At 33.6% G+C, this 27,440-nt stretch overlaps 1 pseudogene across 1 annotated transcript in view; it reads right to left on the reverse strand.

The window, feature by feature from the left end:
* Positions 1–27,440, reverse strand: part of LOC143230851 (potassium channel subfamily T member 2-like) — a 90,572-nt pseudogene that overhangs the window by 13,675 nt on the left and 49,457 nt on the right. Inside the window, exons 16-24 of the transcript XR_013016649.1 lie at positions 26,980–27,088; positions 23,271–23,420; positions 22,772–23,019; positions 20,778–21,051; positions 12,358–12,464; positions 5,792–5,964; positions 4,375–4,446; positions 3,895–4,029; positions 2,315–2,426 (exon numbers count right to left, since the gene is read on the reverse strand). The product of XR_013016649.1 is annotated as a potassium channel subfamily T member 2-like (transcript). The remainder of the gene's footprint in view (positions 1–2,314; positions 2,427–3,894; positions 4,030–4,374; positions 4,447–5,791; positions 5,965–12,357; positions 12,465–20,777; positions 21,052–22,771; positions 23,020–23,270; positions 23,421–26,979; positions 27,089–27,440) is intronic.

Raw genomic sequence — 27,440 nt, forward strand, 5'->3', positions numbered from 1 at the left:
TGGGATCGTTATAATGCAACATTCAATCCTTATATTCGTTGGTGTAAAAGAGTAGTCCAAGAGTTGGCGGTGGATAGTGATGACTAACTTCCTTATCTCTGACCTATCACTGCTACATTAGTAACAGATAACGAAGATAGCTCTCGTTTAGCTTTGTGAAAAATTAAAAAACAAACATCTATCGTATAGAAAACTATAAAACTTCTAAACGAAAAGTTACTGAATATTTTGGATAACATGGAGATGTGATAAATGCAAAGACATGAAAGACAGTGTTCAATCATTGGCCTCTGTATCCAGATGTTTTGTTTTATTGTAAAGCTAAATTATTACTCTAATACAATTCATCTAATCAGTAATAATAACTTGAAGTTTATATCCCTAAGCAAATATCATGTAATCATACACAAATATAAAATTTGCTCAATCTGGTATTGTAAGTGAACTTGATTTCAGAACTCCACGATGTTTAGTGAACATTAGACATGTGATCTAACAGTCGGATCAGCATTGTATATACAATAATAAGAGTGTGTAATATTGTATCACGAAAAAAAACAACACAATTCTTTACCGGCCCATTACATGTTTCCAGCAAAATGGTTGTTTAATAACATTTAATATTTTTCTTCTCAGATGTATACCACTACATTTAAGAATCTTTCCTCTCAATGATAGGACTTATTAGGTTATATGGGTTAAAAAAAGATAAACTTTGGGTGAAGCTATATTAATACCAATAGTTTATAATAAGAAAATCGTTTTAATCAACACGTTTTTTTTTATTTGGTATCTTAACCGTCCTGATGACCCCACATTATTGCATGAAAGGTCGCACTGTATTATATATATAATGCATATAAATAATGTTGTTAATTCTAACTTACTAAGCATCATTCGACTGTGTAAAGTCATGGTAGCACACATGTTTGATGCTGAATGGATTTAAAACTGGTCGCTGTAAGGGGACAATATTTACTTGGTTCTAGCTCACAATTAGTTGTAACCTCAGTAAAACGTAGCGAAAGTTTCATCGAATTATTCAAAAGGAGAGAGTCATCCTCATCGCAGACACCGAAATCTACATGTCCACTTGTCTTAGTCCTAACATTAGTTATGTTTGTATTACGTGCGGCCTATCTACGTTTTTTGATTAGTTTAGTTCATTTGTAATTAAGCACAAAGCTACACAATGGGTTATCTGTGCTCTTCTCATCAGGAGTATCAAACCCGGTTTATAGTGTTATAAGTCCGCAAACATACCGTTGTGCCACTAGAGGGCACTTTACTTTAGTTAGAGTCAAACTTTATCGTACTTAATACTATCAGTAAATACGCTTTTAATGTTATTTTACAGAAGTTAGAACTTTTTAAAACCATTCATAAGCTTTTAATATGTCAATGTACAGAATGTCTACTAAAGTATATGGCTCGGCATGGCCAGGTAGGCCAAGACGTTCGACTCGTAATCTGAGGGTCGCGGGTTCGAATCCCGGTCGCACCAAACATCCTCGCCCTTTCAGACGTGGGTGTGTTATGATGTGACGGCCAATCCCACTATTCGTTGATAAAAGAGTAGCCCAAGAGTTGGCGGGGAGTGGTAATGACTAGCTGCCTTCCCTGTAGTCCAGTCTTACAATGCTAAAGTAAGAACGGCTAGCGCAAATAGCATTTCTGTACCTTTGCGCAAAAATAACAAAACGTAATATTAAAAACTAATTTAACCTTATCATTTGTGCTATGTAGTCACTATATGTATTATTAGGGTATTAACGTTAAGTACACACTAAATGTATCACTGAATAAACAAATATTGGAATATATGGGATTATTTGTGAAACATAATGCTGTATACATTCCAAATGAAACAGTGAGTGCCAACGTAAATACTCAACGTTTAACATAAATCTACGCCATATTGATACGTATAATGTAATAATAATAGTGACGTTCATAAATACAGAACCTTCAATAATGTGATGTTTAGCATTTAAAAGTGTTCTTAGTTTAACGGTGGCGACTTAAACGAACCACAACATCAGTGTCGAAGGGTTAACATGTCGTTGATTCCCTCTCCCATGATTCCAACCAAGCTCCACCTACCTGTTAAAACGAATAAGTTAAGTACTGAAACATGTCATTGTTTCTCCAGCGGTATTGGGTCAAGGATTTGTATAAATCTCTATAATGCCTTTCCATTATACATCTTAATTTCTAGAAATTTCTAAGGTTTAAACATTCAGGAGAAGGAAAATAAACTAGGTTTTATTCTTTTGAGGGTAAGTTTTCCAAATATTTTGTTTACACCTTTTACCTTTTCCATTTTTGATAAGTGTAGAGCATACGTATCATGAGCTCTAAACTGCATGAATCTCATGTTGCTGGACTGGCTGAGTTCTGTAATTATTCGTACGCTAGGAAAAAGTCTGGAAAAAGAAAAAAAAAGACGATAAATTAGCCTTAGATTTCAAAATCACTTATCTAGATGTTGAACTACAGTGATAAATTAGCCTTAGACTTCAAAATCACTTATCTAGATGCTGAACTACAGTGATAAATTAGCCTTAGACTTCAAAATCACTTATCTAGATGTTGAACTACAGTGATAAATTAGCCTTAGACTTCAAAATCACTTATCTAGATGCTGAACTACAGTGATAAATTAGCCTTATACTTCAAAATCACTTATCTAGATGCTGAACTACAGTGATAAATTAGCCTTAGACTTCAAAATCACTTATTTAGATGCTGAACTACAGTGATAAATTAGCCTTAGACCTCAAAATCACTTATCTAGATACTGAACTACAGTGATAAATTGGACTTAGACTTCAAAATCACTTATCTAGATGCTGAACTACAGTGATAAATTAGACTTCAAATTACTTATCTGGACGCTAAATTCTGTTATTACATAATTTTTCACATTGCTAACAAGAACAAGAAGAAAATTACATAAGAAAATACAACAATATAGTAACTTATATATAATAGTTTACCTATTGTTGTTATTTGAATGTTAGCATAACTTAGAGTAAGCAGAACTGTGAAATATTTATTGGAATGTGATACACTTAAACATTACCTAGCATAAAATTTCGTACTTTTTTCTTTAGCCACACTTGCAGTTAGATGAAAAAATATAATTCTTCATGAAACATCTATTGCATTTTACCTATCAATGGATATTTCATGAGATTTACTTGCTCCGATTGTATTTCCAAAAATAAAAATTTATATTATTGTGAATAACATTTCCAACAATGACCTTCTTCAGGTATCACTAACTGAACATTAAATCCGTAAACGAATATAAACAGTCTGGACTGATGACTGAGAAAGTAACAATATAAATCCTAGGATTCACATTCACGTAGCCTGGACTGATGACTGAGAAAGTAACAATATAAATCCTAGGATTCACATTCACGTAGTCTGGACTGATGACTGAGAAAGTAACAATATAAATCCTAGGATTCACATTCACGTAGTCTGGACTGATGACTGAGAAAGTAACAATATAAATCCTAGGATTCACATTCACGTAGTCTGGACTGATGACTGAGAAAATAACAATATAAATCCTAGGATTCACATTCACGTAGTCTGGACTGATGACTAAGAAACAAGCGTTATAAATCTTAGGACCAACACGAACATAGTCCAGACTCTAGACTTCTGACGAAGAAAGTAACATTATAAATCCTAGAATTCACATGCACGCAATCTGGACTGGTGTCTAAGAAACAAAAGTTACAAATCTTAGGACTAACACGAACATAGTCCAGACTCTAGACTTCTGACTAAAAAAGTAACATTATAACTCCTAAGATTAATATAAAGATAATCTTGTTTGCTGACTGAGAAAGTAACGTTATAAATCATCAGACCAACTTGAACATAGTCTGAACAGCGACTATCGTGTTACAATCTGCTAAGTGATCTTCTTCTGCTGAGTTGCTACTTTCCTTGTTGACCACCACGACGCTATCGGCCAAGTTTATTCCTGCTCTCAGTAAGTCGTCCAAGCTGTAAAATAAATAAGTAAAAGTACATTCATTGAACTGACCAATAAATAATATTTATGTTTGTTAGCCTTCTCCAATTTATTAAAAAATAATTGAAAGATACTGTGCTTCAATTAACAGAGGGAAACAGTAGCGAAAGATATTAGTACTTACGAAAGAATAGACAACTACATTCAGTAAGCTAAGAGGAAGTATGGAAACAAATAAAAATACATATTAGTGAACGAGGACTGGCATTCAGTAGATGAAAGACAAGAGTACATCGATGTGTGTCAGTATTTACGAATCAACGAAACTTTGATCTAGTAGGCCCAGAAAAAAAACAGAAGCAAACGTTGGTACTTACTAATCTATGGAACCTTGCATCCAGTAGACCAAAGGGAAATGTGAAATAGCATCAAGAAATGCAGAATGTGGCCTGAAAATAAAGTATTAAAGAAAGATATAACTGTATTACGTATTGCTAAACGTAATACAAGCAATAGAAATAATAAAAAATGCGTCAAGTTCAGCTTTAATTCACGATAAAAAACACAAAATACTAAGACTGATACGATACTATACTTATCTAGATACAAAAGTATCACCAACAGTTTGTTACAAAGTTTGAGTCTTGATAATAAAATTTATTAAAAACAGAGAGTTTCAAAGATTTAGTATAAGCAAATGTAGTTACCTGCTACAATTTGAAGTAATTCTAAAAAGAAGAAAAGGATGACTGTGATTCATTTTTTATTTTTATGACGGTTACAAGGATGATCAAAGTGACCGACTTCTCTTAAAAATAGAGTGGTGAATATAGCAGATGAAATATAAAGATGTATCGAAAATAAGTTGGAAATTTATTTCGGATGTTTCCGTGAAATCACTCAAAAGAAACTTATTAATTTTTAAAGAAGAAAAATGTTTTTAATCTTAGCATGAAAACTGTTTTGCACTTGGAATAGTGATACTTTGACTCTAAAATGATAAAAACACTATGATCCGAACGCTTGCGAAAGGTGGATCTTTCTTCTTCAGGGGTCCGCTGGTCTACAGATTTACAAGGTTAAATCAAGGTTTCGACTCCCCTCGGTGGACTCAGCAGATAGCCCGATGCAGCTTTGCTGTAAGAAAACACACACACACTTTTCTTCACGGCCAAACTGGTGTCCCCCAATGGCTCAGCAGTATGTCTGCTGACTTACAACGCTAAAATCCGGGTTTTGATACCCGTGGTTGGCAGAGCCCATTGCGAAGCTTTATGTTTAATTCAAAATAACACAAACAACAACCAAACTGTGAAATTACTAATTTAACTACTAATATAAAAATATTAATTTTTAGCTAAAATAATGTAATAGAAATTCTGATTTTTTCTGTAGAAAAGATTTATAGTGTTTATTGAAAGCTTGCCAGGTTTCGTGAACATGCACAAATCGTATCATATGGGACGATGTATCGATACAATCGTATCATACAGTACTGTATTGTTACATTTTTAATGAATAGCACAGTTACATTAGAAATACCATACGGATGTCGATTTGGATAAACCAGCGATAAAGACATGAATCAAATAGTATACCATATACAGTTCTGTAAGTATAGAATAACAACCAATCGTTGGAAGTACGGTATCTAAGGTATGTGTTTCAAAAATTATTGGATCTATACGTATACGAGATTTGCTAGAATAGTACAGAAAATAATGAAATAATCTCATTTAAAACGAGACGTCATCATGGCCCAGATTACGTTCCAAGGTTTATGACGTTGGTTACCTTCTCTCCAACAAGAGAATGATTGGTCGCAGAGTTTGAGGACTATGGAAATGTGCTCGCAAAGGTACAATAAAATTATAAATTCCATTGCTTGCGTAATCAGCTGCTAGGATGATACAACGGTTAAGCCAATTATAGTCCTTGGCGTTTCGAAAAGAGCAGTGGTCACAAGTCTAAAATATAAAAGAGATAAAGAAAAATATAATGTATAAATATAAAATATAACTATATATACAACACTTTTTTTCCAAATTTGTTTTTCTATTCTGCCGATTTATTTTCAAAATAAATGTTTTAATTCCAATGAAACAATGTTTCCGTACCTAAAATTTGATGAAATGTCGTTGTATCAAGTAAGTGTTTTTAACAGTAGATAATCCAGAGTATATGATTTTAAAACTAGTTCTTGTTCGTACCAGCTGGTTTTTTTTTTAATTTTATTAATGTTCTTACCAAAATTTTCGTTTGTTTGTTTTCCATTTTTGACACACAGCTATACATAGGGCTCCCTCCACCTAATTTTTTTGCAATTTTAGCCTATTAGGGTTTAAAGAAAGGCAAGTAGTTAATTCTCTGGCTATGGTTTGACTGTTTGACCGAATAGTGGGATTTACTCTTCACTGTTATACAGTACCCACGTTCTTAAGGTGGAAATGCATTCTTAGGTTAAAGAGCCGTGAACCATAAGTCCTCAGATTCACATTCCGAGCGCGCTAATCACAAAGGTAAGCCTAACTTACTTACTGAAATACAACTGTAAGCTCATAGCTTTAGGTTTTATGAAATATTGTATACATAAATAAATGTGTGTGTGTGAGTGTATCCATTTCATGCTCGTAGTGTTTAATAACATAATCGAGAAAGTAAGAGTCAAATGTCTTCAAAATACATTGAAGGAAGAATACATTTTATGTCTCTTTTAGACGTGCGGAATTCTTCTGTAATTTAGACTTCGATCGTATTATTATTTAAGGTTGTTGTCGTTTTTTTCAAAATTGTGTGAAAACATTCTGCACTTAGTTAAAGTTCGTTTGAACCGGGCCTTCAGTAGTACACCCTATGTAAGATCCGGAGGTTCATTAATCCTGGTTTAAAGGCTGCGATGAAATATTTTAACCTTCAAACCCGGTTATCCTGAGTAGACATCTAGTGAAGTCGATCCTGGAAATAACAACCTGAGTAGACACCTAGTGAAGTCGGTCTTGGAAATAGCAACCTGAGTAGACACCTAGTAAAGTAGGTCTTGGAAATAGCAACCTAAGTAGACACCTAGTGAAGTCGGTCTTGGAAATAGGAACCTGAGTAGACACCTAGTGAAGTCGATCTTGGAAATAGCAACCTGAGTAGACACCTAGTAAAGTCGGTCCTGGAAATAGCAACCTGAGTAGACACCTAGTGAAGTCGGTCTTGGAAATAGGAACCTGAGTAGACACCTAGTAAAGTCGATCTTGGAAATAGCAACCTGAGTAGACACCTAGTAAAGTCGGTCCTGGAAATAGCAACCTGAGTAGACACCTAGTGAAGTCAGTCCTGGAGATAACAACCTAAGTAGACACCTAGTGAAGTCGTTCCTGGAAATAGCAACCTGAGTAGACACCAAGTGAGGCCGGTCCTGAAAATAGCATGTACTGGACAGCCGTACGAATGGGTAAGAATGCTCTTAACATCTTTGGGTCAAATTAGAGTTATGGTAAGGTGTTCTTAAAGATTTGCGAGGCTTAGTGTTGAAATATACTCCAAGTACAGCGATTGATCCATCTCTCTCTCTTATGCCAGTTTTCAGAGAATTTAAGGCTTTCAGTGCAAGCTGCTTACCAGTGTCCAGAGTGATAGAAAGACTAGTTTAATTTAATGTCAGTATTTCTTGAGAATATTGTCTTTGTTTATTGTAAAGATAATAATTGTCTATTTTGTTACTTTAGATTTGTGTTTTAGTTGCATTTCGTTCAGCATATTCAGAACCTCCTGTTATTGTGGTCATAACTGGTTTAAGTGCTGGACGATATCCTCGTATATTAAAGAAGAAGGATTATTTTAAATACATCAAATATTACATCTAAGAATCATAGATAAATAAAGTTTATACAAATAATAAAACAAGTTAGTGCAGGAAAAATCATATATTTTTAAAATATGCACAACACAGCTGGACTTCTAAAAAATGCAAAAGCTGGTACAGCTCCTGCATTTCTCATTCAGTTATGGCCACTCGATGTTTTATAATTACAAATAAATGATAAGTTGATATACATGATAAGGATACAATAACATATCGACTACTACTGACCTTTATTAAAATTAAATAGGGTTGGAATGACCTATTTACACGTGTTTATATATAATGATATATCGATTTTTCACACGTGTTAGAAATAGCCACCACTCTTCTTTTTATTCAGTTAACTGCAGTAAATGACTTCCACAGGTTTCAAAAGAATTAGAAAGTTTCAACATGGCTAAAACTAAGAAAAGAAGAAAACTAAATAATAAACTTAAACATTGCCAAAAGCAAAAACTAATTAATTTATATTAAAAAAATTAATGGCATACTTCACTTGAGTTTACCGTTTCGAATGGTGTGGTCTAAAGAGAATTAGATCATTTTGCTGCAGCTCAAAATGTAAGAATTAATATAAGGAAGGAGTGTTCAATAAACATAACCAGATTGGAAGTTTAGTTTGTTCCGAATTTCACGCAAAGCTACTTGAGGGTTTTATATATATGATAGGTGTCCCTAATTTAGCAGTGATAAACTAAAGGGAAGGGAAGGTAATCAACACTCCCAGTGTCATGTCTTGGACTACTGTTTTATAAATAGGTAGTGGGATTGAACGTGAAATTAGAATACTCTAACGGCTGGAAGAATAAGCATGTTTGGTGACTGGGGTTCGAACCCGCGACATTCTCGTTGTGTGTCGAGCGTCCTAACCATCAGGCGATGCCAGTCTTCTGACGGAAAGATAACGTTATTTGAAAAATTTCAGCAACATATCTTTTCAAAACATTTCGAGAAATAAATACATACGTGAAGCGAGAATTTGTAACATAACTTCTCGAAGACGGTTGTTTATTTATACGAAATTATTACGGACAAGAGGGTTAAACTTGCATGTGTAAATAAGGCCATACGCTTAAACTTTGTACAGCATCTCAACTACTGAAGAACTGAAGATAACAATGTGCTATTGGTTGTCCAACTAAAAATGGCGTATCCTGGAAACTGTAAGAAAACGTGAATGCTGTGATATAATTATAAGAAGTCTGAGGAATAGTGTACAAAATAATAATAAAATATGGAAATGGATCCATAGCATTGTGGGAATGCGTTTGTTTTATGTTACAACAATGGGTGGCATTTTAAAAAGTGGTAAGATTACGACGAAGGTGTAATAATAAAACATTGTACAATATCCAGTGAACATAAACTAAGACATCTGCTTTGCTGAATAAAAGATATTAGGAAGAGAATAAGAGGGAAAAGGCTGGATATCAAAACTTATGAGACGTTCAGCCTGAAGTATCGACGCTGGTCCATTTCAAAGTTTGTGGCACTATTTGCAAAGTAATATTACAAAAGTGAATACCTTACTTAAAATTGGTGCCATAGTGGCCGATCTACATAGTAAAGGCTGGATATCAAAACTTATGAGACGTTCAGCCTGAAGTATCGACGCTGGTCCATTTCAAAGTTTGTGGCACTATTTGCAAAGTAATATTACAAAAGTGAATACCTTACTTAACATTGTTTAGCTTTGTGCTTAACAGCAAATAATCAAAAACTGTATCTATGAATAACATTAACTCATTCATATATTTGGTGGTATTGAAATAGATTTATTTACGGCGCCGCACGTTACCTCCTCAAAGTATATTATTTAATATATCTGATACTATTATCTTGGCCCGGCATGGCTAGGTGATTAAGGCACTCGAGTCGTAATCCGAGGGTCGCGGGTTCGAATCCCCGTCACACCAAATATTCTCACCCTTTCAGCCGTGGGGGCGTTATAAAGCGACGGTCAATCCCACTATTCGTTGGTAAAAGAGCAGCCCAAGAGTTGGCAGTGGGTGGGTGGTGATAACTAGCTACCTTCCCACTACTCACACTGCTGAATTTGGGACAGCTAGCGCAGATAGCCCTCGTGTAGCTTTGCGCGAAATTCAAAACAAACATTTCGTCACATTTTAAGAACGCCTTACGGAAAGAAGTGGCCATCCATCTAATAAATAATATATCCTTACTGAACACTTACAAACCACATACTTTTGTAGATAAAGAAAAATAATAATAATTAAAGTCTAAGTAACTGGGAGTTACACATAATCTAAGTTTAAAAGCTCAGACTCCAATCCAGGATATTGAAAAACCTAAAACATTAGATCAAATATAACTAATTTTATTGGCTATGATTGAAATAAGTAATTGTTACTTCAGTAATTACTGATAACTACCTGCTTTAACAAATAGTGATGATAAACGTAATACTTTTATTTAAACAATAGGGTACTACCAATGTTACAATTTGACCATAAATCTTTATCTTTATATAGCATCACTTAATAGCTTTTAGTATCGCCTATACAGTTTACATATGTTCGATGATTAAGTAAAATTATTTTCGTGGGAAATCGAAATCTGGAAATAAAGAAATAAATTTCAAAATGATTGTCCCCCCCACTGGTAAAATGGTATATTTGCAGGTTATACCACTAAAATGCGGGTTTCGCTCCTCATAGTGGGCTGAGCATAGATAGCCCTTTGTGCAGCTTTGTGCTTAATAACAAACATCAATTTCACAATGAGTATAGTGCCCCAGTGACACGACGATATGTCTGAAGACTTAAAACGCTAGAAACGTGGTTTCAATACCCGAGATTGGCAGATCACGTATAGCCCAGTGTGTAGTTTTGTGCTCAATTGTAAACAAAAAACTTGTGAACATTCAAGGAAATGCTTACTACAGAATAACTCTGAATAAACGGATTCTAGCGTCATGAGCCCGTAAACATACTGTTGTGCCTCTGGGGGGTTTTTAGATTAAGGAAGTTAATATAAAGCAAATAAATCATAAAAAGCGAGTAAAGTGTGTAATTAAATTAATACACATTTCTAAAATCAATTAAATAGTTTAAAAATACAGTATATTTTGGTCTCATTATCCATACTATATGTAATACATCTACACAAGTATATTTTTCGTATTGCCCTTGTAGGGGTATAACCTTAACTAAGAGAATAATATTATGACTTTATGCGGTTCTGTGGTAGATTAATTAACCAGTTAAACTGATCGATCAAAACAGTTTATGCAAATAAAACACTACGTGCGTGACGGAAGTTTGTCGTACTTTATAAGAACCATGTGTTAGGTCCAGTGCTGTATTTCAAACAACTTCATTCATTGTTTATTAAAGCAATTCTGGTTTTGCACAATTGCTCGACATCGCAGTGTTTGTTGAAACACGTGTTTTGTGATTGACAATTAGGTCAGTCCCAAACCACGCATCTTTGAAAACTTTCGTGATGTTTGACCATCTTTCTCGCACAAATATTTGTAGTTTGTAAGTGTGTACCTTTCAAATATTTTGTTATTATATTATAAACTTTACCATGATTTGTTACAATAGTTTTGTTTCGGGGTCAAAGATACTGTTTTGTAATAGTAACATTCACTTTGCAAATGAGGGCGTTGCCTGGGTTATTTTTCAAGGTGTGGTCTTGAACCCTTACAATTTAATGTGCGGATTTTTGTGTCTCTACGGGAAACAATGAAAGTTCTTTTCTCTTGAATACTATCACTTTTGGGTCTGTACATAGCTTTAAAAAATTTCAGAAAGGCTTCTTTTACTCTGTCAGCCATAAACCCATCGTAACAGCACTGCACTAACTCTCGTTGGGCAGAAATTCGCTCTCGTATATATGATAAACATATCGTCCGCGGCGTCACCTTCATATGTGAAGCAATACCCACTGTATTATCATATATAAATCGTCTTTATAATGTATGATTAAATATCAAGGTCATTTCACACTTTTTTTAGATCAGAGATTTCTCTAGATTCACAGATCAAACAACAGCTAAACTGTTTTATAAGTGGGAAATTTTCTTAATATATGTTGTTGTTTTTTTCCGAAATATAAAAACCTAAGGTTTGAATACTGTTGTATTCGAATACAAGTTAAGGTTATTCTTTTTATTTTTGGATACAAGTTTAATTTGTACGATTGTTATTAGTTTGTTTCTGGTTCAACCAAAATTATTGTAAAACAAATAAAGAGATAGAACGAAAAAGAGCAAAATCCATAATATTTGTATCAAAATGTTTGAAGCTCAGAAAATAAGTTTTTTTGTTATAAGTTATTGATAATAGCCACAAAATTCTTGACTCAGGTATACTTTTATCTCTACTTAAAACGCTGAACAATTAATAAGAATCAATGAGTTTCAAAATGTATTTAGTGATATTGTATACAACTGAAATATAAAGTTTTCGCTGTTTAATTTTTTGATAAACTGAATAATTTAAAACAATGAATCACATAAATAGCTTTGGTCATTCCTTACCTGGGCTAGCTGAAGACAACAAGTTGGTTTTTTTCTCTCTTAGCAGGTAACATAACGTTGGATTTACTCCAATGTAAGGGGAGATAGGAGGAAATCCCTTGATAATTCTGCAACCATATACAGGTTTAATTTAAATAAATAGTATTTACTCCTTACAACTCCTGGAATTCGAGTATGTTTTGAAAAATATAATTGTGATTCAAAACACAAATTTAAGGACAGCATTAAAACAAAACTATCTGTCTCAAAGTATATCTTATAATATGTTCGGTCTAAATATTACATGCAATTCTCAACACATAAATAACATAAGGGGGCTAAAACACTGATGAAGAAACGTAACTAAACCTACTAAATAACACCATGTAACACAAATTTTGTTTCTGAGTAGTATGTGTTATTTCTTAATTGCTTGTGTTGTAAAAGTACAGAAAATGGCCATTATTCCTTTTAAACATTGCTTTTGTGACCTGGATAATGAAACCTAGAAATTAACCTATTTTCCTTGTGTTAAACGAGCAAATTTGTACATTTTCATTTACATAAGATCTGAATAAAACAACATATGAATCAAGATTTGTGTGTATTTATACTAAAGTTATACAAAAATGAACAAAAGTGTTTAGAAGTGAGTCGTTTTTTGAGATTTGCGACTATAATGTAAATTACTTTCACGTATCAGCCCCCAAATATAGTCCCCCATCATGTTTTAGTTATACGTTCCCAGGTCACAAAAGCAAAGTTTGAAGAAAACATAGGTCTTTTCTATTTACTTTAGGTATAAGCGATGGGAAATAACAATTTCTGCCCATGAACAAGAAAAAGTAAACATTTTGTTACATGGTATAATCGTTTATGTTCGTGACTAAGACAATATTATGTCTGTACCTATTTGAGTTTAAGCCTAACTATAACTGTGAGGCGAAGTCAAATGTAATTAACTAAAAATCTTAAGTAGGCTGTACAAGTTATTTTCAGAGACATTTATTCTGTAAATAAAATATGTGTAGGTGGGAGTGAGGGAAAGGAGAAAGCTATGCCATTCTGAAGATGAAATTTTCTGAGAGACGATTGGCATATTTAAAATTCAGAAGGCTAAGTTATACAACTCTCTGAAATATGAAATAATAGCCTTGTGATTACAATAATTATAAAGTAGATAAGTTTAAAAATTAAATTGATAAGAATTAAAGAAACTCGATCCCAAAAGATGCCAGAAAACAAACTAATTATATTTCGGTAGTGAACTGAGTGTCAACCTTCCAGAAATTTTTAGATGTTTGTAATTGTCTTAAACTTTGTACTTACGTCTTTATTCATAATTCAGCTTTGAAAACTCTTCTGAGCAGCGACTGGTTAGACCAGTTACTCAAATTAGATTCTTATTACGCGTTGGAACGCGTAATTTATCAACAACTATTCAAAAGAACAGTCTCAAGGTGAAACTTCAGAAACAAATTTAGTTTAAAAACTAAAACTTGCAAAACTACAGCATCAAACACTCTGGTCTTGATTTAATTTTCTGTGAATATAAAATTTATTATTCACGACTAGTTTATATAGCCCATAGCAATGAGAGGAGGAAGCAAGTTTGTGTTCGGACAAAGAATAATTTAAAACAATAACACTTGTATAGGATGTAAAGTATTTTGTTTTCTTTAGAGCACTTGATTTATATAAGACATTATTACTCTAAATAAATGACCTTATAACGTTTCGTACTGTCAGTTTTGGTTTATGTTTTAGTGAACGCTCCTAAATAAGCTGTAAAGCGAAACGTTGAGTTTGTAATCAAATAAAAACAACAATTTTGTGTTAAAAGTCGTTTTCTTATAGTATTTATACGTGAACTATTTCGTTTATTTGTTGACTTTCGTGCGGAGTTACTCGAAGGCTATCTGCGTTAGCCGTCCCTAATTCGTAAGTGACAGAATAATTAGCTAGTCAAAATCACCCACCAACAATGCTTGGGTTACTCTTTATCAACTGAATGTGAGATTAAGTGTAACATTACAATACCTTCACTGGTGAAAATACGAACATGTTTGGTGAAATGATTCGAACCGCGACGTTTCGAGTGTCGTACCTGTCAAGACTACCAGTTTATAAACGGGTTGGCTAAACCCCGTTTTATTTGTATTTACTTCTTAAGAAAGTACCCTTTTACTCAGTAACAAGACATTTAGAAAACAGTACCAAATACATAAGGTTTCAAGAAGAAAGCTAAGAGAGAAGTAACAATAATATAAAGAGTGGTAATTTATCTAACTGAACCAGAAACCGGTACAGAAAAACCTCGTTACAAGTAACAAAGTCAAACAGAAAGTTTGTTCGAAATTATAGATTAACTATACTTTGTATATATATATATATATGTGGATAACTGTAGAACAGTACATTAACTATACTCACACTTTGTATATATATATATGTGTAGATAACTGAAAATAGTACATTCAGAATAGACGAATTTAAATTATTTACTGTTACCTTTATTCATTCATTGTACATTTAATTTCGATGCTTTGCTGAGAAGTGATGAATGAATAATTTTATTATATTTACAAGTAAAATTCTAGTTCGCCGTGGGGGCATCATAATTTGACTGTCAATCCCACTATTCGTTGGTAAAAGAGTAGCCCAAGAGTTAGCAGTAGGTTGTGATGACTAGCTACCTTTCCTCTAGTGTTACACTGCTAAATTAGGGGCAGCTAACGTGGATATCTCTCGTGTAGCTTTGAGATAAATAAAAAAAAATTAGTTCGGCGTATTTAAGAGTTTAACATCAAATTTAATACTGTAATATTTCTCAGTCATATTACATTTTTATGTCATATAAAAATGAAAAGTACCAGTACCAAACCTAACTAACTGTAAGAAATCGAGATAGTTAGAGTTCAGTTCATAAGAAAAATACAATTTACATACAAAAATAATCACCATAATTTAGTGCATAACTGGAAACTGATAAAAATTTTCGGATTGTTTTTCATGTCATGTCATTCCTTATCTGTATCACACATTATTTCTCTGATATGACACAGCGGTATGTCTGTGGACTTACAACGCTATGAATCAGGTTTTGACGTAGCCATGTAGTCTATTGTGTAGTTTTATGTTTACCTATGAACAAACAAACTAACTTTTCTGTTATGTAATATCCCACCTGTTACCCAGTCATGCTTTCCCATCTTGCGCGCCAGTATTCATGGTATTAATTTTTGAACGAAGAGACTGAATCGGCAAATTAAAATATGAGTAATAGAACTGCAACATTTTTATCAGCATTATTTATAATATAAGAACAAAACAAAAGTTCAAAGATAACATCAAAATACTTTCACCAAAATGACTTTTAGTATCAATTTTTAAATAGATTAAAATGTTTTTAATAAGTTTCTTCATGTAATTACTGAAGGACAAAGACGTTCGTTCCAGTTTGAAGAAGACGCAGAATACCATAGGATTCTTTTAATCACTCTGTCTAGCACGTCCATTACTTTCTTATGTGGAGATGCAAGTTGTGTGGCCTGAACAATTTTTTATCGCTGAATAACATTTAGTGACCGCGATGGCTCAGTTGTGAGCTTGATCGTTTGTAGGTCTGCAATTTAGATTAGGTTAGATAACTAAGGTGTACGTAGCTTTACGCTAAAGCAACTAGACAAAAAAATCTTGAAGATTGTCCCATGTAACAAACTTTTAACCATGCAGAAGAAAATTATAAACTGAACATACTTTATTTGTCTATTGTTCAAATTCCGCGTTTTTTATCGTCTTTAATCTCAGATAATTTAAACCAATCAAAATATGAAAGTCTATTAACAGTTCTGATAATATCTTAGGGAGGTTAATCTCAATAAGGAAAACCTTTAAGTTATTACAACAATTGTTTGGCATAAAATTGCATAAAAGAGCCACAATAAAGCAATTTATCGACAGTTTTTTTACCTTGATTATGTTTGAAATCTGTAACTCCTTGATTTAAATATTTAAAAAACAATTATCTGATGTTATAAGCAGGAGATCACCAAACAGTATGCTCCCAACGGCAAGGCTGTTTGTCTGTGGACTCACACCGCTAGAAACTGGGATTCGATACCCGTGGTGGGCGAAGCACAGATAAAATATTGTTTAGGTTTGTGCTTAATTCCAAACGGCCGAATATTATGTCTTTTGTACAAAATAGAAGGGACGACCTTCTACAATAACGAAATGATTATACTGTTAAGTTGAGCATGTTCGGTTACTGTCTTCACGAAACATTTACAAACAGATCTCGAGAAATCCTTGCTTCTTACAGATTTCCCTACAAACTATAAAACGGTTATTTACACATTTTGTAATGACAAGCAAGAAGGATGATAGTTATTCAACTGTATAATCGAGTAATGAGATTTGACCTTCACTGTTATAGCGTACCCACAGCCCTATTTTCAGAGGGTGTTTTCTCAGCAACGAGTCACGAGCCATTAATCCTCAGATTTATAGTCATGACACGCTAACCACTAGCTATGCCTAGTCATGCATAGAATGTTGCAGAATATGGTGACACGGCTCAGCATATTTTGCAGGAAAGAGGAAGAATTATAGTTGCACACTGTTGTCACCATTGTTGATAATGGATACATCTATATTCTTGTGAAGGGGTTAAGGTGTATATTGCGACAGCCATCGTAAACTTTTTAAATCTGGATTTCTTATTACATTTGTTATCCCTCGTATATAAATATACGTAACTGTTATCGTAAAGTTCTTAAATGTGTATTTCTTATTCGGCTGTTACATCTAATGTATATTACAACAGTTACTTTTAAGTCCGAAAATTTTATTTGTGATGGCTGATACAAGAATAATTCCAATGTTCGTTAATCTGAATTTATTATTACATACGTTTAATTTGTATATATATGTAACTGTTATCATAAAGTCCTTAAATCTGAATTTATTATTACATACGTTTAATTTGTATATATATGTAACTGTTATCATAAAGTCCTTAAATCTGAATTTATTATTACATACGTCTAATGTGTATAGATATATGTTACTGTTAGTGTGCCAGACTACGCATTAGAATACTCCACGATAAATCGCTTAATACCCTCTGCACTTTAAGCTGAGGGAGCGTCATAAAAGCAACAGTCAATTCCGCTATTTGTTTAAAGTGTAAGTTACAGGTGCACCTGAATATTTGCCCTTCTTCTGAACAGCTGTTCAGATCATTGAGGGCGATGACTGAATATTATGTCGCATAAGGCAAGGCTTAAGTTGAATATGTATGTGTGTTTATATATATTTATAAAATATAAGTTTGCTCGTGTTTCAGACTTTCTTTCTTCAGTTGGTAACGGTTTCAATTATATTTTTATTGAAAATAATAATCTATGTTTAAATTATTTTTCTTTGATTTGCTCTGATAACGTTCCAGAAATCACTAAATAAATTTATCCCACACCCCCTTTGATGGAACTTTTAGAGGCACTACAGTAAATCATCCCGTTGGTAGTGGGCTTTGGAAATAATTTCTTAAAGTTTGTAAAGGGTTGAACCACCAAAAGGTCCCGGTCAACTACAGTGTTTACTTTTATTTAATTTAGTTCCCTATTCCTGTTATAAGGGGTCACAGGTCAGTTATTGCAAAAATACAGCAACAAAAAATATTAGTTTGCAGTTCTCTCCTTTCATTATGAGACTAGACGGGCCCGGCATGGCCAAGTGGTTAAGGCGCTCGACTCGTAATCCGAGGGTTGCGGGTTCGAATCCCAGTCGCACCAAACATGCTCGTCCTCTCAGCCGTGGGGGCGTTATAATGTACAGTCAATCCCACTATTCGTTGGTAAAAGAGAAGCTACACAATGGGCTATATGTGCTCTGCCCACCACGGGTATCGAAACCCGGTTTTTAGCGTTGTAAGTCCGCAGACGTATCTCTGAGTCACTGGGGGAAGAAATATAAACTCTTCAAAAAAAGAAACCCAAAAGGCAAAATATGAGACAAATTGTTCTGTATGACATGTGTGAAACTTAGCACATTCACTGCTGAACATCCAAAGTCTGCAAAGGCGAAGTCCACGCTCACTAGGTGAAGTTTAACGTCACTCAACGTCAATAACGAGTATGCCCCCCGTGAGCATCAATAACTGCTTGGCATCTCCTGCCCATTGAAGCGATGAGATGACGAATCACATCCTGTGGAATGGCTGTCCACTCAGCCTGCAAAGCTGTTGTCTCAAACAAATTTATTGGACACGCATGCGTTTTGGCGAAAAATTCAATGTTTTCCTCCGTTTTCAAAGTGCACAACTTTTATTGTCATTTTGGTCTAACAATCAGTGCCTTAGCACGTGTAACATCACATACTCTGAGCTTGTAACGTTATTACATATATTTATCTTTAAAATAACAAAAATATCCCTTTTGAAGAATATAAAATAACCAAAATTAAGTACGCAGAGATTTACCAACAAATATATGTGAAATGAAAGTATATTAAAAATGATAAGTTTTGTAAAATTGGAAAACTAAGGTTCCTAAGTATTGATTTTATAGCTAGAAACAGTGGTTTCTGCTTACAACAAAGTATATAAGCGTCAAAAAGTTATTATTCACTTATTTCTATCATTAGTAAGCTGTTAGTATAGCAAAAGGGCACATTTCTTATAAAAGACAAATATGCTAATGTAATTTGAATAATCTATACATACAATATTCTTAAAATGAAGTGTCAAAATCATTTAAAATGCCACGTAGCCCAGACTGTATCCAGTTTTATATCGATTGACAAATACTGTTAAATTAACTAAACCGACAAGTTTTATCTTTTTCATAAAGACTTAAGCTTCTAAGTTACTGGAATTCCACCTTTTCAACTTACGTTTTATGTTTTAAATTATACAGGTTTTAAATAAAGGATTTTTTTTCAGTGGAATAAAGCGACGTTCATTACGTTTAAATTAGCCTATAACCCTGTTTCAATTATATTTAAACATTTCACGTACGTACTTAAAATGTCAACAGAATACAAGTATATTACTGGCAAACGAACACAAAACCTCCTTGCATGAAGTTACCTACACCAGACTTCAGATTCGACATACATCAATGACACTATGTTACACAAATTTAGTATAGTGGGTGTTATTTTTTAATTGCTTGTGTTGTAAAAGTACAGAAAATGGTCATTATTCCCTTCAAACTTTGCTTTTGCGACTTGGATAATGAAATTTAGAAATTAACCTATTTTTTATGTAAAAACGGGCAAATTTGCACATTTTCATTTACATAAGGTCTAAATAAAACAAAATATGAACCAAGATTTACATGTATTTATACTAAAGTTATACAAAAATGTTTAGAAGTGAGTAATTTTTCGAGATTTGCTACTGTAATGTAAATTACTTTCACGAGATAGTTTCCCATCTTGTCTTCGTTAAACGCTCCCAGGTCATAAAAGCAAAGTTTGAAGAGAAAAATAGGTCTTTTCCACTTACTTTAGGCATAAGCAACTGGGAAATAACACTTTCTGCCCAGGAACATGAAAAGCAAAAATTGTGTTACATTGTGTTATTTTCATAAGAAAAACATTTCTACTTTTAGCTTTTCCCATTTATATGTGAAGCATCATCCTGTCGAAATACATGTTTTTATAGTTTGATTTCTTTGAAAACCAAATATAGTAAATAGGTTAATTCAGAGCTCTTACCCTCCGTCCCCCCTGAGGTTAAAAAAAATTTACCATACATCAGTAGGAGAACATGAACCACCATACTTATTAACTAGGAGCTGCATATTTGCAGCAATTACCACAATAACATAGTTGGAAAGTTTCATGTCATATTTAAATAGTTTACCCATCTTCAACCTGTAGTTTTAAATACTCTTGTAAATTACAGAGTGGACAGCGAAAACACGAATAGTAAGCTATATAAGACAGAGCAATGTTTTTGTTTCTAAACCTGAACTCCATTCAAAAAAAATCATCACGAGGAACGTTTGTGCTACCGACTTATGTTATGAACATAACATTTTGTTTATATAACAATCAACTCCAAAACATTATATTTTCATTGCCATTTTTGTTACTCAAAATGTCTCTCTGTGGATGCAACTGATTGGACAAAGTATAAAAAACATTTATTATTACGCAAGCAGTTATAAAAAATTTTATCTGAAATTTCTGCATTTTTACAGAACAAAAGTCGCGTTGTTTATCTAAATTACCTAAAGATTTCTTTCAAGTAACGTTGTTTGTTTTATATGCTATATAAAGATATTTAATAAAATTCCAATGCCAGGTGAGCATGTTTATTGAAGTACGTATTTATTCCCCATGTTATATGTATTGAATATCTAATGCTATATTATTAAATTTTTAACCTTCAGTATTTCTGTGCTTTATAAACCGACAGATGGACATACCCACAAGTTTCGGCAGGAGTAATCAGTGGAAAGCCCAGATATTTGTCTTCTTCCTCTTCCTTTTTAACATCAGGGTCATCATCATCAGGTGAGGAGGAGTCATCATTTCCAAACATGGCGGGAACAGGAGCTATGCTTGGACGCCTTCCCCGTACAGGATAGTAGCCGTCTGTTCCTAACAAGCCATCCGTCTTGGGAACCTCCAGATGTCGCTTTTTACCCAAACCAAGCGTGATTTTTGATTTGATTGGCGAAAGTTCAAAATAGCGATTCTCTATGGAACGACCAGTAAAACTTCATTGTGATTTGAACCAAACTATCATTTTTGTGGCAATTTAAGATCTAAGATAATCAACAATTATACAGTAATGTAATAAATCGTGTTCTAAAATAAACTGAAAAATTATTGCACAATGTGACGTACAGATGCGTAAATAGTATGCGCCTGAGAATTATTGCACAGTGTGACGTACAAATATGTAAATAGTATGTTCCTGAGAATTTTAAATATATACAAGAGATCAAATTTACTTTCACTTGTATAAATTAACCAGCTGATGCACAATAGCAATAGTAATGAAATACAAATTGAATAAAATCGAATGTTCATTTACAGAATATCACACAGTTTAGCGAAAAGGTTTTCTATGAATTTCATTATCCAACAAGATAGGGAGCACTGAAGATGTTCTTTTGAATTAAGCACAAAGCTACATAATGGGCTATCTGTGCTGTGCCCACCACGGGTATCGAAACCCGGTTTTTAGCACTGTAAGTCCGCAGACATACCGCTGAACCACTGGGGGGCTAGCAATGAAGAATCACACGAAAGGAACATGATGGTTCTTTGGATGTGTTTATCATGTTATACAAAGTTATGTTTTATTTTTCATGTTTCTTATGCTGAATAATTATGATTTAATAAGCACTTTATGATAATATAAACACGCAACTTATGAAAGAAACGAGGAAAAGAATAGTTCCAGCAAGTTGTTCTATTATTATTAAACATGAAAACAACCAGTTAAACTTAACAACACAATAAAGTCAAGCTAAGAATGTAAACACGCTAAACCTAACAGCATAATAATGTTGAGTTAAGAGCGCAAACAGGTTAATTCCAACAACACAATAATGTTGAGTTAAGAAAGAAAATATAATCTGTAAGAGAAGAATGTCGTTAAAACATAGCTACTTACGTAACGAACATTTGTTTTTACTAGTGAAAAACTCATTTTCCAAATAATTCAACAGCGATATTGACAGAAAACCTGTGGCACAACATTATCTTTCGTTTTCTAAACACAACACCTAAACTGACACAAGAAACTTTTCAAATGTTGAGGTTATGAATGACGCTATAATAAAATTAATTAATGTCTTCGTTATCTGTTTTACAGTAGTTGTCAAAAACAGAATGGTATCTGGCATGTTGTGGCTATTGATACAATATATTTATTTCTAATAGAGACAAAACAAGTATATTTTAGAATTATGACCAGAGTGAACTTAGTATAAATGCTCAGTTATTTCGAACACCAGCAAATTTGATTTCAAGAATTATGTTCTTAAGCTTGAATAAATATTAATGGGTCTTTTCAAACAGTGATAATATGTGGTCGAAATTACTGAAAAAATTATGCCTACAATGAATAATGCAGTCTAGTTATTAGTTAAGAAGCACAAAACATCTTAAATAACGAGGGTTAAAAGTTTCGTTCGAAGGACGCGTCAGCGAGGCATTCTTTAATGGCCCGTTCCAAGTTTCCAATAGTACAATATTTTCAATGACAGTATAAATCATGCTATGAAACCTGGATTTGAGCCTGTAAGAAACCATGGGACACGAGATATTTTAACTTGCCTATTGTACTATTAGAAGGCACGTAAATCACTATTATATATAATTGTCGCTGATGAGAATTTAAAAGATTAAAATTAGTTTGTGCCAGAAATATTCTGTAATCTTCATTAAAATTAATTAATAAAATTACCAGATTTTCTTCTTCCTTTCATCCGGCCTTCGTATTCAAGACCTTTTGAAGTGTCTTCATTTTTTGAAGCTGTATCCTTGGTTTCATCTCCAGAAGAACTTGGTAAAAAGGCACTGTTCTCTTCTTTAGTTATACTCATATAGAAGCAGATGTCAGACATTTTTAAAACATACGATGGACCAGGGTTCAGCATGATTGGCCAAGTCCCGGATAGGTCTGTCTGTATTCCAACCAAAGCTACTCCGTACCTTTTATATGAAATTAATAACAAAGGATGGAAATCAGTTAAAGAGAACAAGTTATAGAATTTTTAACTTAGAACTAACAGCCCACAATATTAATGAAAAGAAATTTAATTTGTAAATAAGCTACGAGATTTAATCGTTGACTAATGATGGCAAAACGTATATATATATAAATTTACATCCTTGAAGCTATCTTCAGTCCAATTTATCTTCTTAGAGATTTCGAAATGCGTTTATCAAAATATACAACTCACTTCCTGTGTGCATGAAAAGATGCGTAACTAAAGCTCTTTCCCTCATACTCTCCGAAGAATCGACTGTCACCAAGTTGAATATGGTAAATCTCGTTCCCAGAGCACTTTCCATAGAGTCGGTGCCATTCTTCCGCCGAAGTCTGTCCTTCTCTATTAAAACAAATAAAGAAACAAAAACTTGGAAAATTTTTCTCCAGATCTCGCGTCCGCAATCTATGATATTCAGATCAATTGTGTTTCTTATGATGATAATGACATGTTTTTTTTTGAGTCTTCATGGATACGTATCGTGACATCAAAGCCCATTACGATTTAAAATTGTGATCACGTTTTAACGAAAGATACTTTGAAAATCTAAGCTTTTATCACTCTTCTACTAAAGTTTTATTTAAAAAAGAACTTTTCTTTGAACTAATGTGTGGCTCTTTATTTTGTTGAAAGTTTTAGAAGCGTGTAGGAAATACAAATCACATTCAAGTTAGACCAGTATGTATCCACCCTTTGTGCGCAAGACTTTCATACGTAATTAAAAATAAACATGTGCTATCTCAGAAATGATACAGGATGAAGTTAAAAAAATGATGTCAAATACATTGTGATGTAAATAATAGGCCAAGTTAACGTATGATTACACTTACGTTTCGATCTAAGAAATGCGTGGAAAAAACATTTAGAGCTATGATGCCACAATGAAGGTGACAAAGTTGCACTTAAACCATGATGAGAAATCTATTTGTTGCTAAGCACAAATCTACGCATAGATTATCTGTGTTAGGCCCATTTTGGGTATTAAAACTTTACATAGACCGTGTTGTGTGATATTCAACTTGTGTACAAAGGCAATGATGATAGAGCATTAGAACACATATCTAGTAAAGAAAGAATGAATGAAGAAAACTTTAATACTTTTTGTACTAAAATAAGGGGAAATAAATAACTGAATCTTATTCAATAAGTGAAACTGAAAAAAATGAATAAAAACTAAATAATAAAAACTAAATAATACTTGATAGGAGAAAAAAATTATTACAGAAATTTAATGTTGTCCAATTGGAAGAACACAAATAGTTACAGACGTCTAAATACGTTGCGATATAAATAACTGCTAAACGAAAATAAAATATGTAAAGAAATGACTGCCACAAATAATAAACAATAGATACAGAATAAATCACAAAATTATTACGTGTGTTTCATAATAAAGTTAATATAAAAAGAAAAAATTATCTAACAGAAACAAAGAGTTAACGATGCGATAGGAGTAAAAAAAAAAAAAGGCCCGGCATGGCCAAGCGTGTTAAGGCGTTCGACTCGCAATCCGAGGGTCGCGGGTTCGAATCCCGGTCGCACCAAACATGCTCGCCCTTTCAGCCGTAGTGGCGTTATAATGTGACGGTCAATCCCACTATTCATTGGTAAAAGAGTAGCCCAAGAGTTGGCGGTGGGTGGTGATGACTAGCTGCCTTCCCTCTAGTCTTACACTGCTAAATTAGAGATGGCTAGCGCAGAGAGCCCCTGAGTAGCTTTGCGCGAAATACAAACAAACAAAGAAGTAAAAAAAATGTATGTATTGAGAATAAAATAATAATAATTTTAGAAGAAACACATTATTTATCAGTTGAGAAGTAAGGATCAGCACTGTTCAGTGGTTAACGTGCCAAACTGAGAATACATGAACCGAGTTCTAAAAATTCTAAGAGCGACGGTGACCCCCCATTCGATTAGAGTAGTTTAAGATTTGGCAGTTGAATATCGGCTTTCCTCTTCACAACTAGGGACGACTGAAGCGGATAGCCTTTGTGTGGTCTTGCGCGAATACTTCAAACAATCAAAACATTCCAAGGACAAACAAAAAAAACAAGAATTAACAAAATAAACATAACATATAAAGAACAAGCTAACAAAACCGACACCAAACAAAACATACTGAGAAGGAACAAAACATACCAAGGAACAACAAAATATACCCAATAAGTAAATTTTATCAATTCAAAAGTGTAACCAAAAACACGCAGTTTAAAGTTGTTTAACTAGGAAACAAACTTCTAAGATATACGAAATGACTAAATTAGCTTCACTAGACAGACTTCATGCGTTTATCTTTAAACGCAAATCTACACTCTCGAAATAAGACCCCAGCTATACCGCTGACCATCGAGAGACTCATTAAGAGGAACAGAAAAAGTCATGAAACACGAATATGCTTTCCACTGGAATGTGCAGATAACAAATACAAACAAGTACGTGTAATGTACTGGGAGGAACAGGTAACGATCTGAAACAGAACATTTCAGTAGTGTAACCAGATAATGCACTACTGCTCTTTTTGTAAAATAGTACGGACGTCCGTATTAAATCAATACAAAAGGTAAATGCATTTTCTTCTGTACAGCTTATCAAAAGCTAGGTATAAAGAAATACCTGGAACAGTTACTCTATTTTCAGTATATATATGCCACTTTTCAGCTATCCAGAACGTCCCAAAGTTGAAAACTGGCGAACAGCTAAAACCGAGATATTTTTATTTTCATTCATCATCATCTTTCTTCAACAGGCCTAACGCCTACCTAATTCTAGCAGTAACTATAATTTATCATCATTGTACAGAAAAAAAAACAGTCTTCACCTATTTAACTACCTATTTTATTGTTATTATTATTGTATACAAAATATATGAAGCTTTAAAATATACTTTATAACCTAGTAACCCACGTATGCCATCTTATTAATAGTAGAGTACAAAGATAGTTATCACCACTAGATTCCATCTAGGAACATAGGGCCGCAATCGCTTGCGGATTCTTCAACAAGTATTTAAGTGAGTAGGTTGTTAGCCCACTGCACCGAGCCGTCCCTAATTTAGCAGTGTAAGACTAGAGGGAAGGCAACTAGTCATCACCACCCACCGCCAATTCTTGGGCTACTCTTTTACCAACGAATAGTGAGATTGACCGTCACATTATAACGCCCCCACGGCTGGGAGGGCGAGCATGTTTGGCCCGACGCGGGCGCGAAACCGCGACCCTCGGATTACGAGTCGCACGCCTTACGCGCTTGGCCATGCCAGGCCATAGTACAAAGTATTAGGGAAAAATTTATCGCTAAATAAAAGAAATCAAAACTATTAGGGCTGTCTACTGAACTTGAGAAAAGGAACAAAGGAAGACAGAGATGGAAGTGCACACAACACTTGATTGACTAATGATCACATAGTAGGCTAAGCCGTCTCGACTTTACATAGGGAATAAGATATCCAAATTACAGGTTTTTTTACTAGCAAAACAAATATAAGAAAAATTTTCAATAATAAAATATTTTTCTGTTGTAAGATAGTCATAAAAATAGTATTTTAAAGTTAACTAAGTGAAAAGTATAAAGATGAAAGTTGAGATTATATTTAAACACCAAACTTTCGACAGACAAAATGAAGCCAGTAATGTCGGGATTTCATTCTCCGTGTAAAATTCCACAAGGGTTTGTCTACTATGTGATTATTATTTATCGTAAATTCATATGAGAGGCATTACAACAGTTTTTCGTTCTTTATCTAATTATTATTATTTATCACATTGAATAGAGATGTATTTTAGCGGACAAATAAAAGAATCTAGTTTGTTACCTCATAACTATAAGTGTGGCTATAACAAACTGGTATACAGGTTTCTTTATGGATAATATATGTATTAGAGAAACAAAACTGGATACTTACTGACCACGAGAAGTATGAAGGAGAAGGGTCACGAACGTAGAAGTCCCTGGACACAAACAGTTGTTAGCCAAGAGGGCATATTTAAATTCATCCTCACATACGACGTGCTCTGTGTAAAGGATAAGATACGATACTTACAGTCACCACATCACCCTTTGCCATAGTATTGACACAAGTTTTTATCTATATAATAAAGCTGAAAACGCAAATTTATAATATTTTACATTGATACATATTTTAAATCATGCTGTTGACTAAAATAGTGACATTAATTTCAAGATATCTTTCAAGTTTTATGCTCAAACATGCAATGATATAACAAAGAAGCACAAAACTGTATATCACAATATTTAGGACATCATTCCCTTTTTAATTTCCAATTCATATAAGTATAAGAATCCTAACAGCAGCTCACGAGAGTTTGTTTGTTTGTAGAAAAGAAAGTAGTGTTAGTTCTTGAA

This window comes from Tachypleus tridentatus, chromosome 10 (assembly GCF_004210375.1).
Source record: "Tachypleus tridentatus isolate NWPU-2018 chromosome 10, ASM421037v1, whole genome shotgun sequence".
NCBI lineage: Eukaryota > Metazoa > Arthropoda > Merostomata > Xiphosura > Limulidae > Tachypleus > Tachypleus tridentatus.